Consider the following 17,612-nt stretch of genomic DNA (forward strand, 5'->3'; position numbering starts at 1 on the left):
TTCAGATTATTTTCAGGTTTTTGTGGGGTTTTTTGATTGAGTGGTCTACCAAAAATGATGCAAGAAATTTCTTTATACACTTATCCTTTAATTATTGAAGTTTTTATTTCTATATGTTAAATTTTCAAAAATGACTTTGCTGGATGAAAAGGTAAGTGCAAGTTTAATTTTAATTGATTCACCAACTGATTGAAATTTTTAAGGATTGTAGCAGATGAACTCTGACCAGCAATGCTAAGGACCTGCCTATTTCTTTATTCTTCAGCCAAAGTTGGATACTATCAGTCTTATAAATCAATAAATTTATAAATTGTTGTCAGTCTGATGAATTAAGAAAAGGATAGTTCACTACTATTGTAATTTGCTTTTCCCTGGCCTAGTATAGTTGAACATCTTGTTATACATCTTTAAGCTATTTGAAGTTCTTCACTTGTAAGATAATTATTCATATTCTCTGCCCATTTTTCTTTTTCTGTCTTATCAGATTGTAAGAGTTCTTTGTATTTTAAAGACATTAATTTCTTGTCTGTTGTATACTGACTGTGATTACCATTGTTTGCTAGGCAGAAGTTTCTAATTTTTATGTTGCTGAACTCACCAGATTTTTCTTTTATGGTTGCTGAGTTTCTTTTCTTGCTATAGGCTAGGTCTCCTTCAAACTGAGATTATACAAATAGTCTACTATATATCCTTATGTTATTTTTACCATTTCAGGTTTCAAATTTAGTTCTTTAATCCATCTGGGAATTATTTTTATTTATTTATTTTTATTTTTTATGACATTCTCATTTTTTTAATTAAAATTTTTTTAAGTTTTTATTTTAATCCCAGTTAGTTAACATACAGGCTTATATTAGTTTCAGGTGTACAATATTCAACACTTCCATATGTCACCTTGTGCTTATCACAACAAGTGCACTCCTTAATCCCCATCACTCATTTCCCCATTCCCCCATCCACCTCCCCTCTGGTAACCATCAGTTTGCTCTGTTTCTTGATTTCTCTCTCTCTCTCTCTCTCTCATTTTTTCTCTTTGCTTGTTTTGTTTCTTAAATTCCACATATGAGTGAAATCGTATGCTATTTGTCTTTCTCTGACTGACCTATTTTGCTTAGCATTATACTCTTTAGCTCCATCCATGTAGTTGCAAACAGCAAGATTTTATTGATTTTTATGACTGAATTATATTTATATGTATATATATATATATATATATATATATATTTATGTGTGTGTGTGTGTGTACACACACACACACACACATACACACATACTATCACATCTTAATCCATTCATCTATTGATGAACACTTAGGTTGCTGCCATATCTTGGCTATTGTAAATAATGCTACTATGAACATGGGAGTGGATGTATCTCTTTGAATTAGTGTTCTTGTATTCTTTTGGTAAATACCCAGTAGTGCAATTGCTGGATCATAGGGTAGTTCTATTTTTAACATTTTGAGGAACCTTCATACTGCTTTCCACAGCGGCTGCACAAGTTTGCATTCCCACCAACAGTGCACAAGGGTTCCTTTTTCTCCACATCCTTGCCAACCTCTGCTGTTTCTTGTGTTGTTGATTTAGCCACTCTGACAGGTGTGAAGTGATATCTCATTATAGTTTTGATTTGCATTTCCATGATGATCAGTGATATTGAGCATCTTTTCATGTGTTTGCTGGCCATCTATATGTCTTCCTTGGAGAAATGCCTGTTCATGTCTTCTGTCCAGTTGTTTTTTTAATGTTTATTTATTTTTGAGAGAGAGAGACAGACAGACAGAGCACAAGCAGGGGAGGGGCAGAGATGGAGACACAGAATCTGAAACAGGCTCCAGGCTCTGACCTGTCAGCACAGAGCCCAATGCGGGGCTTGAACTCACAAACCGTGAGATCATGACCTGAGCTGAAGCCTGACGCTCAAACAACTGAGCCACCCAGGCACCCCTTCTGTCCAGTTTTTAATTGGACTTTTGTTTTCTGGGTGTTGAGTTGCCTAGGGTTCTTTATCAGATATGTGGTTTGCAAATATCTTCTCCCATTCCATCAGTTGCTTTTTAGTTTTGTGGATTGTTTCCTTGTTGTGCAGAAGCTTTTTATTTTGATGTAGTCTCAATAGTTTATTTTTGCTTTTGTTTCCCTTTCCTCAGGAGATATCTATAAAAATGTTGCTATGGCTGATGTCAAAGGAGTTGCTGTGTTCTCTTCTAGAATTTTTATGGTTTCAAATCTCACATTTAGGTTTTTAATCTATTTTGAATTTATTTTTGTGTATGGTGTAAGACAGTGGTCCAGTTTTATTCTTCTGCATGTTGCTGTCCATTTTTCCCCAACACCATTTGTTGAAGAGACTGTCCTTTTTCCATTTGATATTCTTTTCTGCTTTGTCACAGGTTAATTGACCAAATACTTGTGGGTTTATTTCTGGGTTTTCATTTCTATTCCATTGATCTATGTGTCTATTTTTTGTGCCAGTCCCATACTGTTTTGATTATTACAGCTTTGTAATATGACTTGAAGTGCAGAATTGTGATGCCTCCAGCTTTACTTTCCTTTTCAAGATAGCTCTGGCTATTTGGGGTCTTTTGTAGTTCCAGACAAATCTTAGGATTCTTTGTTCTAGTTCTGTGAAAAGCGCTGTTGGTATTTTGGTAGGAACTGCAATAAATATGTAGAATGCTTTGGGTAGTATAGACATTTTAACAATATTTGTTATTCCAGTCTATGGGCATGGACTGTCTTTCCATTTCTCTGTGTTGTCTTCAATTACTTTCATCAATGTTTTATAGTTTTTAGCATATAAGTCTTTCACCTCTTTGGTTAGTTTTATTGCTAGGTATCTTATTATTTTTGGGTGCAATTATAAATGAGGTTGTTTTCTTAATTTCTTTTTCTGCTGCTTCCTTATTAGTGTATAGATATGTAACAGATTTTTGTACATTGATTTTATATCCTGCAACTTTATTGAATTTGTTTACCAGTTCTAGCAGTTTTTTTGGTGAAGTCTTTCAGGTTTTCTATATATAGTAACATGTCATCTGCAAATAGTGAAAGTTTTACTTCTTCCTTACTGATTTGGATTTATTTTATTTCTTTTTGTTGTCTAACTGCTTGGGATTTATTTTTATATAGTGTGAAAAAAAATAATAAGAGTAACAATAACATAATTTAATGAACAATTTCTACATGCCAGATGCTCTGTAAGCATCTTGTGCATTTCACATAGATAAGAAAACTGAGGAGTAGAAAAGTTAAGGAACCAGTCAAGTTTATATGGCTACTAAGACATAAAGCTGGGGCTAGAACTCAAGCAATCTCACTCAGAACCTTATATGCTAAATATCCATATGAACAGCTAATTATGCCAACCCTATTTAATAAACATACTTTCCCACTTAATAGAAAAAATTTTCATGATACAAGTTTTCAAATACAGTAGATCTATGTCTGGATTCTATTGTAGTTTTATCACAACTATATTGTTTTGAGTTTAGTAGTTTATAGTAAGTTTTTAACTTACTATTAAGTTCTCCCCCTCTGATATAGAGGCAAGTGCTCCCTCACTATTCTTCCAAATTTATCCATAAACTTTAAAATATTTTTACTCCATACAAACATTTAAATCATTTGTCCAATTTCAAAGCAAATATGTCTTCACATTTGATTTGGATTGCATTAAGTGTGCCTATTAATTTAGGAATTGATATTTATATATTGAATCTATCCATGAATATGCTATAATGCTCTGTTTATTTAGGTACTTCTATAAAATGTTAGACTTTTTAAAAATATAATTCTTGTACCTTTATTATTGAATCTGTTCTCAGTTATTTTATAATTTTTGTCACTGGTGTGAATGGAATATTTTTTTCCCATATCTAACAGGCAGTTGTAATATGTAAGAAACCAATGATTTGGGCATATTCATCGGGTACTGAGCAATTGAGCTATACTCTCTAATTGTTCTAATTCTTTTTTAATTGAGTTCTTTCACTTTCTAGATATAAAGTCACGCCACTGTAAAATAATATATTCCTCTTTTCCAATATTTATACCACTTGCTAAATTTATGGAAGAAGAGTCTTATTGCATTAGTTAAAACTTAAAAAAAAAAATAGGGACTCCTGGGTGACTCAGTCGGTTGAGCACCCAACTCTCAATTTCGGCTCAGGTCGTGATCCCAGGGTCATGGGATCGAGCCCTGAGTCTGGCTCCATGCTGAGTATGGCACCTGATTAAGATTTTCTCTCTCTCTCTCCCTCTGCCTCTCTCCCGACTCATGCTCTCTTTCTCTCTCTAAAACAAAAACAAAAACAAAAACAAAAACAAAAACAAAAACAAAAACAAACAAACAAAAACCATATTGAATAGTGGTAAGAGTGGATATCCCAGCTTTGTTCCTGATTTTAATGGCTGTAGCTTTAATTTTTCACTCAATAATATGATGTTACTGATTGCAATCCTTAGTCTTTAGCAAGTAAGTAGTTTCCTTCTGTTCCTATGACATTTGTAATTTTTATTAGAAGACTTAGTTAACGGGGCGCCTGGGTGGCCCCGTTGGTTGAGCCTCCGACTTCAGCTCAGGTCACGATCTCACAGTCCGTGAGTTCGAGCCCCACGTCGGGCTCTGTGCTGACAGGTCAGAGCCTGGAGCCTGCTTCACATTCTGTGTCTCCCTCTCTCTCTGCTCCTCCCCCATTCATGCTCTGTCTCTCTCTGAATCAAAAATAAATAAACATTTAAAAAAAAATTTTTTTTAAAGAAAGAAAACCTACTTAACTTTATCAAATTTTAAAAATGTTTTGCTATATCACATAATTTTTAACCTTCGATGTGCTAACATTATAGACAACATTGATATATTTCCTAATGTTATAAAACATAACAATTCTGGTATAAGCACTACATGATCATTCCTATGCTTCTTGGACTATTCCAGACCATGGAAAAAAACAGAAAACACTTTAGTTCACTTTAGTATGATTTTACCATACCCTTAATACCAAAACCCACTACAAAATATATAACACAAAGCTTACAGAATACTTTCACTTAAAAGATAGAGATAAATAATTCTAAATAACACATTAGCAAATTAAATCTAGTAGTGTGTTAAAAGAATGATAGCAGGGGCGCCTGGGTGGCTCGGTCGGTTAAGCGTCCGACTTCGGCTCAGGTCATGATCTCACGGTCCGTGGGTTCGAGCCCCTCGTCGGGCTCTGTGCTGACAGCTCAGAGCCTGGAGCCTGCTTCGGATCCTGTGTCTCCCTCTCTCTGTGACCCTCCCCCATTCATGCTCTGTCTCTCTCTGTCTCAAAAATAAATAAACGTTAAAAAAAAATTTTTTTTAAATAAAAGAATGATAGCAAATGATATGAGGGTATAGTTAGAAGTCCCAAGAGATTCAACAACAACAAAAATACTAAAGGAATTTGAAAAAAATGGCTGCACATCACAAACCAATAATATCAAACATTAATAATAGTTTTCCTATACACTCACAACAACCAGTTAGAACTGAAAATGAAAGAAAAATATCCTACTCATACCATAGTTCTATTTTTTAACAGAATTTTTGGAAAAAATTTCTTTTTTTAATGTTTATTTATTTTTGAGAGAGAGAGAGAGTGCACATGAGCAGGGAAGGGGCAGAGAGAGAGAGGGACAGAAGATCCAAAGCAGGCTCTGCACTGACAGCAGTGAGCCTGATGCAGGGCTCAAACTCACAAACTGCCAGATCATGACCTGCGCTTAAGTCAGAGGCTCAACTGACTGAGCTGCCCAGAGGCCCCGAAAAAATTATTTTCCGTGTTATTTGGGGATTTGTGAAACATAATCTTGAAAATGGAAAGTAAACATGGGTGGAACCCTGCATGGTTTCTAATGATTAATTCATGCCAGACCATTTGGAGATAAAGCACCAAAGGCTTGTCTGACTCATCAGATCTTCATTCCCTCAAAGAGAACAAGTGCACCGACCGAATTCAAAATAATCCTGGAGTTTCCCTGAAAATTACTGTGAGAATTTCTAAAATTAATTTCCTTTTGTTTGGGTTGGTCTTTACATCAAGGGCACGGCTGATGTTCACTTTAAGTCAGCTAAGCATTGTTTTGTCAGTGTTAACTATTAATAAAACGCAAAACTGTCACGTGTAGTGTGGACAGAAAGTCCCTGGAGAGAAAGCACTGGGTTGTCCGTTTTATTGGAAGTTTCCTATTTCTAGGAATACATGCACTCATTAACGGCTATCCCAAATATTTACTACATGCCAGGTGCTGTACCAGGTGCTGGGGGTAGAGTGGCAGGCAGCACAACCAGACAGGTCCCTTCCCTCAAGGACCTGACCGATTAGTGGGCTGAGGATGGTGCTCCACAGAAGTTGTTCCTGACCCACCGCTTTCCTCTAGAACAGGAAAATGGAGAGCAATGGGTGAATTAAGAATTGGTTATCTCCACTTCTAACTGAACAAATTGTGTCTTTCATTATGAAAAGACCTGACATCAGTACACCACAGTGACTCTGAATGCCACACATAGGAAAGCCCTTTGCCAGTGCAGTTCTCTACCCTGCTCCCGTCTCCTGCCTCTCCTGCCTCCCTTCCCCCCCCCCCCCCCCATGTGCTCTCTCTAAGCAGAAGGGCAGAAGGGGCAACAGCATCTCCTCTCTGGGGCTGAAGTCAGCCTGGGGTAGAGGCCAGCAAAAGTCAACTTGGACAGCACAGACTTGCACCTCTGCCTCTAGGATGGCCTTGCTAAAACCTTGATACACACATGCAGTGTGTGTATCCAAGGTCCAGGACAAAGGTGGGCACCTCTCTGCGGAATATGGGGTGTGAGACCCAGGTGGGATTTGGGTTGACAAAGTAGTGAGTGGAAACATCTCTTTTTTTTTTTTAAGTAAGAAATTTGTTGATCATAACAGGAGCCACCAAACCGTCCATATATTTTGATCTCATAATTCTATTTTGGGGAATTTACGGCAAGGAAATGATCTAAGAGAAAAAAAGTCCCAAGATATTTTCATAATTGCAATTGGTAATCATGATAAATTCTTAGCATCCCAAATACTGCCATCAGAGAACTATAATATAATCTGGATGAAACATTACAGAGGCATTAAAAACGGAAAGGATGTATACTAAGTTAATTCATGGAAATATCTACATTTAGAACAGAACATAAGATGGAATTCACACATAGATTATAATTATATGAAACATCTGTATATATATCAGAGAAGATTAGAAGAGAATTTTGAATATTGCCAATGGCTTAGAATTTAATTAGTTTTTTCCCTAGAATTCTCTATTTAAAAAACAACAACAACCATTCTTTTATGCAAATTAGAACGAATGGCAACTGAGATATCAATAGACACAAGCTATTCAGGCCAGGCTTAAAGGGGAAGAGCAGAAGCAGTTGTCTGCATGTTAGGATTTGCTCGTCTGTCCCACCTCCAACCTCTCCAGATCCTGAACAGAAGACCAGGTTCTGAGACCCCACCACCTCCTAACAGATCACCCTGATGTCAGCTGCTCAGACCTAGAGCATGCATCTCAACTCCTCTGGGTTTCTGGCTGCTGTACTCTGTCCCTCATCAGTCTAATTAGGTAGCATTACCTGCATTTGGCTACCTCCCCTGAGGCCGCCTTCCTGGAACACCATCATGTCTGTCTCCACACCTCTTGTGTCCTCCTCACATGGGCTGCTTCCCAGCATCTTCAGTGGAGCTGTTCCTGTATCACTTATCCAACACACTGCATGTAGCTGCATTGTGCCCAAATGTCCTATTACTAAAGTTCATTGCTATGTATCTCAATGGCTTTTCATTTTCAAGAATCTCTACTAAAAGATAAATATCCTTGAAAGTTGTACTATCTTAAGCCAGTGTTGTGTAATATCGTGGCTGGGTTTGATTTTCTTTTGAGTGAGGCGGGGGGATAGGAATAACACTAACAACTACCTTCTATTGGCACATCTGTTTGTATCTAGCACTTTTTATACATCAATCTTCACAACAACCTTGCAGGAAAGCATTATGGTTTCCGTTTGCAAATCAGAGAGGTTAAACAGCTTGTCCAAGCTCACACTGCTGATCCATGATAAAGTCGGACTTCAAGCTCTTAGGCCCATCTGACTCGAAAGCCAGGGGTCTTTCAACCACCTCACGGTGTGTACCCGAAGTAGTGTCAGAGAAAGCACAGACAGGGCTGAGAGTCCAAAACCTAGCTGTGTGGACTTGTGCAAGACTCCATTTCTCTAGGCTCTGGTTCCCCCATCTGTAAAATGAGGGAGCTGGGCTTAAAAAGCTGCCCAGTAGGAAGGAAAAGAAGGGGCTAGGAAAATGGCCAAAAGGGTCTCCAAAGGCCCATCTTTCCCATTTCACCCCTGAGACCACCGTAGATTGTCGTAGATTCACGATTCCAAGCAGCTATCCAAGCACTGGGGAGAAGAGGAGAAAGGGCCAAGGGTGGTCATCACAGTCGAATTTTCCTCAGCTGTCACGTGAAGAAACAAACACAGGACTCCTTACACATTTCGAAAGAGAATCTTTTCTGACAGGGCGCTCTTAGCTGGCAATTTTAAGCCCTGGAATATAAATAGTTTCCCATATAAGTGGGGGAAAGTCCTGGTGGAAATGTTACTGACACCACCCGGGTGCAGGATTAGCAGTGAGGAAGTCCTCTTGGGACACACTCTTAAATTGCAGAAAGGGGTTTGGAAGGAAGAAGTACAGGCAGCTGTGTTATTTGCACTCAGGGCTAAGTAATAGCATCATCACAGGCTCTGTCATCGAAGAAAACATACAGAATACAAACGAGAAGAAGCATTACAATAGGAATCCCCCTCCCCCTGAAAATGTCAGGCAATAGGGTACAAAACTGTTCTTTTCCCAGGAGCTATCACCAGGTGCAACCTTCCTGGGCCATCATATACAAATATATAATCACCCCTCTTGAAAATACAAGGCTATACTTTCCTAAGTTTCCTCAGTGTCTTATTAAGCACATCAGATGAAATGAAAGCCAACCTCAGTCAAGCTGGAAGGCATTTCAAGTTCAGCTTCAACCCATCAGGGATTAACGTTGAACTCCAATCCTCATCCACCTCTCATGCACTGATGTCCCAGAGTTGTTTTCCTTCTGCAGCCAGCGCTGGGCTGTTAGCCTCAATCTCCGCAGGAGGCTGTTAGGGCACTTGGCCCCTGCAGGAGCTGCCATGTCCAGAAGAGGGCACATGGAGAAGGCGCTCAACAAACCAGATGGCAGGCAGCGAAGCTTGACTGCTGCCCCTGTTCTTCCCAAAGGGAGCTGGCTGTGGGGCCATGTGTGTGCCAGTGAGACAGGTCACCTGGGTGCCAGTGCCGGGGCTGGGGCTGGGGCTTCGGTGTAAACCTGTTCCTCTCTGCAGCTGCCTGCTTGGCCGTGCTCTCAGTGGTGGGTCAGAAATTCGTGTGCGGCAGTCTCAAAAGCTCTTATGACATTTGCAAAACTCCAAGTATTTTTAAACCAGACTTTCAGGAGGAGGATCCGTTAGGTTCTAAAAGCTTAAGCCGTAGCCAAAGAGGGTGTAAATTTTTTATACCTCTACGGCACTATATCCACACTGACATTTGCTTCGCTCTCAGTTAAGGTGAAACCATGGTGAGACAGAGTCCCAAGCAGTCTCTGCTGAGCTGCAGGGGTGCTAAATGATGCTATTAATAGAAGAGATTTGAGGAATTCTCTTTGATAGAAACTACTTTGTTAGAATTGACCTTTAAAATTCAAAGCATTGTAAATCTTTCCTATCATAATAGCCCATGTTGTTTCTTTCCCAATAAATTACTTGTCCACCAAGTCAAACTTCTAGAAGCTCAGCCGAGTGGGGGTGGGGGGGTGGGGCGCTACGTGTCACTTTTTGGTGTTGTTTTGTTGTTTAAGATCCCTGGGTGATTGATTCTGAAGTGCAGAAACCACTGCCCTGGTCACTGAAGTTCACAGCCAACAGCTTTTGTGTTTTCTATTTTTGGTTTAGCTTTTCTAGGTTGTGGAGGCCAGTTAATTGGAGAAGATTCTGCCTGAGCAGGGTCAATACAAATATTCGGAGTTGAGCCTAACGCTGGGCTTAGAAAGCCTTGGGGATGGGTATTTTTTAAACATTCCACAAATGTTTAAGTGCCTACTGTGTGCCAGGCACTCTCATAGGACTGGGGATAGAGCAGTGACCAAAGCCCCTGCCCTCACAGAGCTCATATTTCAGTAGGGAAGAAAAAAATGAAGAAGTATATATTATGCCATATATTATATAATGTCCAATAATAAAATATGAAGAAAATAAAGCACGGTGAGGAGGCAGAGAGTGATGGGGAGGGTGTCATTTTAGATACGATGGGTGACAGAGTTTTCTGAGAAGTGGTGATGTTGAACAGAGAACTGAATGGAGAGTGTCAGGGTGGGAAGAATTTGAGGCAGAGGCAGGTAGAAAGAAACAAGTGCAAGGGCCCAGGGGCAGGTGTCAGCCCACCAGTGAATCAGGAAAAGACACCTCTTCTTCTGAGCAAACAGTCCATGCCCAGGCTTAGAACATGGGAGCCAGATCATGGGCTGCTTCTCAGACCTCCCTGCCCCCCGAGACAGGTCATTGTTGTGCAGAGAAGCCACACGGAGCCTCTCCCACTGGTACATGCTTGGGACTTAGAGGAACAGCAGGAAGGCTGGTCAAGTTGGAGAGGAGAAAGGGTATCATAAGGGAGAATGATAACTAGCAACCTCAGTCTTAAAAGATTAATGATTTAGGATAAAAATCCCTTGGTTATGTGAACTAACCACAACTACATGGGATAGGATTTGGGAGCAGCTCTTTCACTGGGCACTTCTTCATCTCCTGTTGCGGTGATGATTTTTTGCCATCAACAATGAGGCTGATGCAGAATTTAAGAACTACATCAGACCTAAAGAAAATACCATTCCAATTTGGAAATTAAAGCTGGCTCTTTCCATGCCCATCTCAGACAGAGAAATTCTCTCCTCCCTCCCCTCTTTTTATTCCTGTCTTTACAGCATTTGTATCATTCTTGTCTTCTTTGAGGCAAGACATTTTGCACAGCAAAGTCAAAAGAGCCTTGGCATAAGTGTAAGTCACGAATATTCTTTAAATTACATAAAAAACAAACAAGTAAAATAGACTTTCTTCACCCCTTCTTCCATCTCTAACTCCCTTATGGGAGACGTTCATTTTCTACTTTATTTCTAAATTGTTTATAAAATGCTTTACAAATCTATTGTTTGACAAGCCCATATCTGATTATACTCGATGTTGTTTTAATTTTTCTTAACTATTTGAGAAAAAAAAGTGTTGTGTTGTATTGTGTTGACATCTGCTAGACCCAGATTAGCCTGTCTCCCCTAAGTGGCTATTACAATGAAGTTTGAGGACAAGAGATAAAATGTTTATACATTGCTGAAGGACCTATTAGAAATGTTAATTTGAGACTTTCCAATGCAGTCTGGAGCTGGGAATATGAGATAGAATTGTAGCCCGCAAAGCCATTCCATTCCCACTCCACTTCCTTCCCAACATAGACCCAATTAAACAAGGTCAGTATAATCAGGAAGCCTCCAAAATACATGAGTAGCCATTCATATGATTTACAATGGAAAACAAAAGAAGTTCTATTCTATCCAGCACTCAAACCTTTTTGTTAATTAAAAGTAAAAGATCATGGGCATTGTTATGGTAAAGAAGAAATCAGGAAAGTGTGATGCAAGCCAAGGGACAGACAACAAATAATGCAGGATCGACAGTTCTCTTTGAGATGAACAAGTGTGGTTGACCCAAGACTCTTAGTTTTACATGGTTTGCTTGCCAGATGGTGCCTAACCCTCCCTCCAGCCCTGACCTCGGTGGGATGGGGATCAAGGCTGGGGTGCAGGTGTCTAACACATTACTCAGAAGTAAAAACACTGAAAGCTTAATGGTGTTTGAAACAGCTTTGAAATGTTCCTTGTAAAACATTGTAGACATATATCCCAAGTAACTGAAAGCAGGGATGATTCTGATTTCCCTTTGTTGTGCTCCAACTTGCTCCTCTGCTCTTCCATGCCCTGTGCATCTAGTACCAGCTTTGTACATAGGTGATGTTTATTACTGCTGGTTAAATATATATTCAGGAGTGTCTCCAGAATGCTCACTGTAGATGTATTCAATAATCCTTATGCAGTACTGGGAAGTCTCTCTAGACAGTGAGCTAAGTGTGTGTGAAAATACAGAATTGAGACTCTTGGGAGGAAGGATGGAGGTTGGAGGAGCCAGGCAGGGATCAAGAATAAAACAAAACTAATGCATTTTGACCATGGAACTCTCAGAACACAAGGCTCAAAGGAAACGTGCCAATGGGTGACCATGAGAATAACCATGTTCCTAGACAATGCTCCTTGTTCACTTTTTAGAAATAAATTAAGTGTGCTGAAAAGAATCTGTTGATAACTCCATATTATATATTGTATTCTTACAATAAACTAAGCTAAAGAAAAGAAAATGTTATTAAGAAAATTGTAAGAGAAATGCATTCACAGTTCTGAACTGTATCCAAAAAAACCCACCTATAAGTGGACCCACATAGTTTAATTCTTGTGGTTTTCACATGACTGAGGTACAAGAATGGACATAAGATCACTGAAATTATCTCTCTCTCTCTCTGTATATATATGATATATATCTGATATATATCATATATATGATCTCCCTTTCTCCCTCTCTCTGTCTCTCTTAGATATATATATCATATATATATGTATGATATCCTTCAATCAGTTTAGTGTTTGGCACCTGGAACATTATGCTGATAAATATTTTCAACAAAAAGAAATTATACCTCAAAGAAAATAAAAATCATTACATTAAAAAACTAAATGTACATGTATATGAAAAGATATCAACATCACTCATCATCAGGGAAATGCAAATCAAAACCACAATGAGATATTATCTCACACCTGTTATCAAAAAGATAAGAAATAACAAATAATGGTGACGCTGGGAGAAAAAGCAATGCTTATGTTCTATTGGTGGGAATGTAAATTGGTGCAACCACTGTGGAAAACTATATGGAAGTTCCTCAAAAAATTAAAAATAGATGGGAATGCAAGCTGGTGCAGCCACTGTGGAAAACAGTATGGAGGTTCCTCAAAAAACTAAAAATAGAACTACACTATGACCCAGCAATTGCACTACTAGGTATTTATTCAAGGGATACAGGTATGCTGTTTCGAAGGGACACATGCACCCCAATGTTTATAGCAGCACTATCCACAATAGCCAAAGTATGGAAAGAGCCCAAATGTCCATCAATGGATGAATGGATAAAGAAGATGTGGTGTATATATATATATATATATATATATATATATACACACACAATGGAATACTACTCAGCAATCAAAAAGAATTAAATCTTGCCATTTGCAACTACGTGGATGGAACTAGAGGGTATTATGCTAAGCAAAATTAGTCAGAGAAAGACAAACATCATATAACTTCACTCATATGAGGACTTTAAGACACAGAACAGATGAACATAAGGGAAAGGAAGCAAAAATAATATAAAAACAGGGAGGGGGACAAAATAGAAGAGACTCTTAAACAGGGAGAACAAACAGAGGGTTACAGGCGAGGGTGCAGGAGGGGGAATGGGCTAAATGGGTAAGGGGCATTAAAGAATCTACCCCTGCAATCAGTGTTGCACTATATGCTAACTAATTTGGATGTAAATTAAAATAAATAAATAAACAAATAAAAAAACAAATAAATAAATAAATAAATTTTAAAAAAATTAAAAATAGAAATGCTGTATGTTTCAGCAATTCCATTTCTGCCTATTTATCTGAAGAAAACAAAAACACTAACTTGAAAAGTTACCTGCACTCCCATATTCATTGCAGCATTATTGACAATAACCAAGACATGTGAATAACCTAAGTGTCCACTGACAGATGAATGGATAAATAAAATGTGGTATATATATATATATATATATATATATATATATATATATATGAAATACTACTCAGTCATAAAAAAGAATGAAATCTTGCCATTTACAACAAGATGGATAGAAGTTAAGGGCATGATGCTGAGTGAAATAAGTCAGACAGAGGAAGGCAAATAGGATAAGCCCTCACTTATATGTGGAATTTAAAACCAAACCAAGCCAAACAAAAACCAAGCTCACAGATACAAAGAACGAATTGGTGGTTGACAGAGGCAGAAGGTAGAGGGTGGGCAAAATGGGTAAAGAGGGTCCAAGGTACAAACTTTCAGTTATAAAATAAATAAGTCATGGGGATGTAATATGCAGTATGGTAACTATAGTGAATACTGTATTGCATATCTGCAAGTTTCTAAGAGTCAATCTTAAAAGTCCTCATCACAAGAAAAAAAAATTTTATAACTATATATGATGACAAATGTTAAGAAGATTTATTTCCCAATATGTACAAATAACAAATCATTATATTTTACACCTGAAACTAATATCAGTTATACATCAATAAAAATTTTGTTTTAGTTTTTAAGAGGAACAAAACCAAAATGGAACCTAATGGCAGGTGAGCTCAAGGCCCAGAGTCCAATGATTGAGATGCTTTCTCTTTGATGTTAAGTATGCAGTAATATAGCAGAATATTTTCCTTTCCATATTAACATATTGCTGTAATCAATAATATTGTGCTAAATGCAGGGATCATCTATGAATCATGGAACTGGCTATTTGCCTCTTTGCAGAGATCTAGGGTATGGCAAGCCCCCTGGTAACATCAGATGTTATTTGTTTACAGGAAAATGCTCTTTATATGAAATGTACCTTCCAGCCATGCCTGATCAATATCCAGCTGTCACACAGTGCATGCACACATGCTTTATTTGGCATCATTCTTTTCAGGGACTTTCTAACCAGATCCAATTGGTAACCACATTCAATAATAATTATGGTTGAGCTTTGAGCCGCGATACAACTGTGCTTTATTCTCATCAGTTGTGCTCATTTAATTATTTGCAACGTTTTCAAACAAGTTAAAAAACTGAAAGTAGAAGGAGAGACTATATGAAATAATAAGTCACCTTTACTGGAGACGTTCAAGCCTAGCTATACAATAACCACTCAGGAAGAGGTGCCCTGTAAAGGAAAGAGTGGGGAGTTTGGAATTAGTAAAGTTTGACTCCGGCTTTGCTACCCAGCTGCTGAACATCTCTGAGCCTCTCAGTTCTTGTCTGAAAATGGAAGTAGTTCATATTCACCTTGCAAAGTGTATTCTGAAAATTTTAAAGATAATCTGAATACTGTATTCAGACTATTATAAATGGGAAGACAGTTGGACTAGATGACTCACAAGGATATGTGACATCCCTATTCTAAGATTCTAGGACCCTAAATTCTAATCTTTTAAAGGCTTACAGTACTGACAATAATTTCTCCACCTACAAATATGTGGTGTGTGCTTAGCATGTGCAAAGCACTGTGTTTCAAAGAAAACTGTTCATAAGTTATTAGGAGCAGGAACTCAATGATCTATCTTACACACTTGTATAACTGCTTCTAAGGTTAAATTAATGAATGCTACCTAAAAGGCCCTATCAAAAGCAAGCCAACAGCCTATGTTAGTCTCCTACCCAAAGGATAACTCTGAATTTAGATGAATAGAACGTGTAAATATAATGCCTTTATAGAAAGACAAGGAAACAGGAAGGGCAGAATTGGGAGAAATAACCCTCAAATGGAGACTGCCATCCTAGCTTAGGGAAGCTGTGGGAGGGCTGAATGAAGGCTTGGGTAGGTCTGTTCACAGCTTAGGGGCTACTGGGTGACAGATGAGGACCTCCAAACACCTTTTCCAGTGACCTGAGAGGCAAGAAAAGGGAGTCCATCCTAGACCTGGGAGAATGGATGGAAGCAAGTTAGACAAACAAGAGGCATGGACTCTACAGTGTGGGGTCAATAGCATGGATGGCGTACCCTTATTGGCCAAAGTGTCTTGACCTGTCCACCTGCCCCAACATGTTATTTACAAATCACTTCCATGTACGACATAGTAAGTATATCATAAACCTTCACAGAGTAGAGACATTGAAAAGGATTTTGAAACAGAAGTTGTAATATTTTATTATTCACCTTAATCAGTCTTCTTGGGCATCCCACTTTGGAGACCAGTAATACAGAACAGGTGAACTTGTGGGAGAAAGGGGAGTATGGAGTTGTCATTCCCTGCATAGAAGCTCAAAGGGGAAACACACCCTCTACAAGTCTCCCACCGCTTTTCTTCAAAAGAGAACTTTGTCACCATGTCAGTGAATAGGCAGGAATAGTGCCAGATAAGAACTCAGTGTCCCCACCACTCTCACTCTAGCTTCCAGACTTCTGCCTGGCCTGCAGATTGCACTTTTCTTCCAAGGTTGCCATAGTTACATCTGATGCCACTGCCAGAAGGTTTTCCACCATTAGGAAGTTCAGACTCTATAATCTGGTAGTGACTGTATCTGACCTGGATGAGTTTGGATGACAACACTATGACTATTTTCAATTTGAGGGAAGGGAAGCACTTTGTTTAGACTGTATATTATGAGGAGAAGGACTGAACTTTACAGAGTTCTTTTTATACAGAATCCTGGGTACTGGGTCCACAGTGGGTTTTGTTTGGTCAGTTGATTAGTTTGGGTTAAAAATTAGACTAGGAAAAAAATTATTTCCTGCAAAAACAGATATATAATTAGCAAATATCATAGCATATGGTTGTTGTTGTTGTTGTTGTTGTTGTTGTTTTTCTGCAGGCTTTACAAAAAGCTCACTGTCCCTACTAGGGAACATCAAATTTGCTGTGGATTTTTTTATATATGCTTCATCTTATGACTGTAGAGAGAAACACAAATAAGCCTATAAATTGGTCTTTAAAAACATCACCAAAGCAACCACATGGGGAAAAAACAGTTGTCCAGTTTGCTACAGTTCCTGTATATGATTGCATTCTGCAGTGGGGACCACTCAGCACCCAAATGTACATAGCCTCTACAGAACTACAAAAAAACATTTGTGGTCTTGGTTTGATAAGCTTTCAGTTGGGAGAACTGGCTGTGTTCTGCCTCTAAACGCTGGCACTGGCATTCCAATGTAATACTTGGTGATTCCTCTCATCAAGAACTCGGTAGTCAGTTCTGGTTACCTTAGAGATGCCTTATCTCCCAGTGAACCTTTAGGGAATGGCAGTCAGCCGGCTGCTTCTATCTGTTTAGCCAAGCCCATGGGGTGTGAGAGTGGTTCTCACTGACAAGAGGCAGTTAGCTGACTGGAGTTAAACCACAAAACCTAGCCTGGGTAGGGTTTGGGGTACACATTTTGATATCTCAAAAAAAAAACTTATGGAAAATTATTTCTAAAGATTGGTAGTAATTACGGAAAAGTCATTATACTGGGTTTGGTTCGGTTTGTTTTTTTTAATAAGTTAGGTCAGTTTTGCTGACTCCTTAGATCTTTTTTACTTGACTTTGTCAAGGTATAGCAAAGACAGATGTCTGGGTTGGAACCAAAGAGCTTTGATGACACCAGTCCATGGCATCAGTTGATCTTGTGCCTCATGTGGAGT

At 38.6% G+C, this 17,612-nt stretch overlaps 1 long non-coding RNA gene across 1 annotated transcript in view; it reads right to left on the minus strand.

Moving 5' to 3' along the window:
* The window catches only part of LOC144612778 (uncharacterized), a 95,026-nt gene that overhangs the window by 14,450 nt on the left and 62,964 nt on the right, over nucleotides 1-17,612 (minus strand). The gene's annotated exons all lie outside the window — the stretch shown is intronic.

This window comes from Panthera onca, chromosome C2 (assembly GCF_046562875.1).
Source record: "Panthera onca isolate mPanOnc1 chromosome C2, mPanOnc1 haplotype 2, whole genome shotgun sequence".
NCBI lineage: Eukaryota > Metazoa > Chordata > Mammalia > Carnivora > Felidae > Panthera > Panthera onca.